Source organism: Ammodytes marinus (assembly GCF_949987685.1).
Source record: "Ammodytes marinus genome assembly, chromosome: 4".
NCBI classification, from domain to species: domain Eukaryota; kingdom Metazoa; phylum Chordata; class Actinopteri; order Uranoscopiformes; family Ammodytidae; genus Ammodytes; species Ammodytes marinus.
The window spans coordinates 4336981-4340119 of NC_137233.1; the positions used below are offsets into that span (position 1 = coordinate 4336981).

A 3139-nucleotide genomic window follows, 5' to 3' on the forward strand; every position below is an offset into this window, starting at 1 on the left:
GCCGGTAGCATTCAAGCCATTGCAAAATGAGTTGAAAAAAAAGTTGATTAGTAAGCCTATCAGCTCCTACAAAACTCTCTCTGTATTTCTCAGTATGGCAGCGTTTACAAACTGGTGCCCCCCCCCCCCCTCCTCGACACTGGTGCAGGAGCTCAAAAAAATCCCAAGAAGAGCCCAAGAAATGTTTCAGTTGTTGATTCTATACTGCTAAGAAAAACCCAAGACGTAGGCCTACAGCAGAAGGTATAAAATCCACGCAGATGCACCGACAGTGTTGTTGTAATTATCCAGAATTCCTCATGGGGCCGACAGATGTTACACACTGTAGCTTTAAATTTGAAATGTGATATTCAAAACCCAAGTAGATCCACTCGTGTGTGTTTTGCATAATAGTCCTCTTTGCTATTAAACACAAAATCCACTGGAGGAGGTAACACACTCCAGGTATCTTTCCAATGTTGAAACCGATCCGAAATGGAACCAGCTTACTTACTTACCACACACACACACACACACACACACACACACACACACACACACACACACACACACACACACACACACACACACACACACACACACACACACACACACACACACACACACACACACACACACACACACACACACACACACACACACACACACACACACACACACACACACACACACACACACACACACACACACCTCTCACTTTGCCAGTGTGAGTGCGCTCTAAAAAGAACTCTATTCTCTAGCCATTAACCTTTAATTATACTTGAGGGTGACCGAGTCAAACAAATGCACAGCAAAAACAACAATACATACACAATGTACAATGCAAATACATCACGCAGTGTGCTTCAAATAAGGAAGCAGCAGGCAGTCACCCCTTTGCATTTGACATTTGAGGTGGAAACTAGGCAACAGCGCTGACAACGAAGAGTCAACAACACAATCGCACATTTATCAAACAGATCTACACGACTGGCTGCAATAATTTCTGCAAACAAAGCTATGAAAAACAAATTCTCCATTGTTACAGCAAATACAAAAATTAATGTAAGAGAGAGAGAAAGAGCCTATATAGACAGAGAGAGCGAGAGGGAGAGAGAAAGGGGAAGCGAGACAAAGGTAGAGAGACTATATGTGAGAGAGAGAGAGAGAGAGAGAGAAAGAGAGACTATATATGAGAAAGAGAGAGAGACTATATATCAGCGAGAGAGAGACACACACACTCGTGGTTGGGAGAAGCAGCGCACGATGTGCAACGTGCGAATGTCTGTCGAGCATCTCCGCTCTGAGCGCACGCACGCGCAGACACACACACACACACACACACTTCCCCCTTTTTTTTTTTTCAATAACGGAATTAAATGAAACAAGGTCAGATGAACGAACGAAGCCATAAAAAAAAAAGACTTTGGACGGTGCCTTTATGTTTGAATAGCCTATAACATCCACATACACAGCCTACAGCCTATAGGACGAAAACAAGCGGCAGATAAAGACTAGCTTAAATAAAAGAAAAAAACCACTGACAGACCCGAAAGTCTATAAATAGACAGCAGAGCTAAGCAACCATGGTCTGAAACGAAACGGAAAATCATTCAGGATATTCAAGAAATTAGAAATAAAAAGAACATCCCTTATAAAGGCTTTTTGACGCACGTTTCGGAAAATAATCCGCGCCCAATGCCCGACAAGACACACACATGGGTATAGGCTATAATAATAATAAAAAGCATTTCCACCACCATCCACTAACGACTAACCTGATCGTTTGTCATTTAAAATTGTGTGAAGAAAATGCAAAATTCTCCGATAATCCCGATAGCGAGCGCTCAAATAAACGCACAGAGAGACAGAGAGAGAGAGAGAGAGAGAGAGAGAGAGAGAGAGAGAGAGAGAGAGAGAGAGAGAGAGAGAGAGACAACCTTTATCCAAATCTAGCCTACATCCTTAACCAGGAAACACATCCCTACCTGCACACACACACACACACACACACAAAAACACTAAAAAAAACGACTAAACACTGCTAATTGGTGTTCCCACCTTCCACCCATAAGAGCACACAAACTCATCTTAATTGCAGCCTTTGTTTTGAAAATAATAAAGAAAAAAAAAACTGTCCTCTCACCTACATTACACCTAGATAATCAAGATGCAACGCACACAAAACACACTAGAATGAACACTGTAATAAAGAAATAATTATAAAACAAAATGAAATCAAACTCAGTGAATTCAGCCCCAGCCATGCTTTTTTTTTTTTTTTTTTAAATGTGTAGCCTACAAATGATTGCGATTTTTCCGTTACCTGGTAATATTATTGTCCTTTTAAATGTCCTTTTAGTTTTCTAGTCCCTTGTCCGTGTCCGCCTGTGTCCGTGCGAGCGACTGAGTTGCTTATGTTCTAGACTTGCTTATGAGCCTCTCTTTTCTATTCTGACCTTTGTCTCCTCAAACGAGGGGGACCGTAGACATTTAGTCAGGCAGTGGAAAATCACCGGCCTGCCTCCTCCTCTCAGAGCGAGCAACAGGAGAGCTGTGTGTCTGGTGCGTTCAGGGCGCGCAGAAAAAATCGGATTTTTTTTTTCTCACCCCCCCTTGTTAGTCTACTCAAAAAAGTCGTAAAGACTGTAACGGTAAGTGCATCGTATCCACATTAACTGGGTTAACTCAAACGTGCATTTGTTGTGGAACATATTCGCGTAGTTCTTGATGGATTTACACTTTGAAGGCATTGTTTTAATGCATTATTCCCGTTTTACTGATATGGGTCAGTATTGTTAAATTGGGACACTTTTCGAAAATGTGTCTTCCAGAGCAATCTACATAATCTTCCAATCGTCTGAGCTCCAAACATTATTCTAGTCTATAAACACCAACTCCTTTACTGAGATATGCACAAGAAAAAAATAAGAATAATAAAACATAGAATCAACAGTTCCATCTGAAACACGAAATGTCCGTAGACCACTTTTCAGCAGGCGCCGCTACTGTCAAAATGGGACACACCTGATATTAGGATATAAAAGACATAGGCGTTGAAGAATGTTCAACAATGAATGGGTTATTTTTCCATAGGAAGTGAACATGAACAACGTTGCCTATTTGTTTAAAGCAAAACCAAAATGTAAGTCTTTGAAAA

General features: G+C 41.2%; 1 protein-coding gene across 1 annotated transcript in view; it reads right to left on the minus strand.

Annotated features, from left to right (window-relative positions):
• Positions 1 to 2424, minus strand: part of LOC307249229 (sodium- and chloride-dependent taurine transporter-like) — a 27419-nt gene extending 24995 nt beyond the window's left edge. Inside the window, exon 1 of the mRNA XM_080025872.1 lies at positions 2306 to 2424. The gene's annotated coding sequence lies outside the window, so the exon portion shown is untranslated. The remainder of the gene's footprint in view (positions 1 to 2305) is intronic.
• Positions 2425 to 3139: the final 715 nt, after the last annotated feature.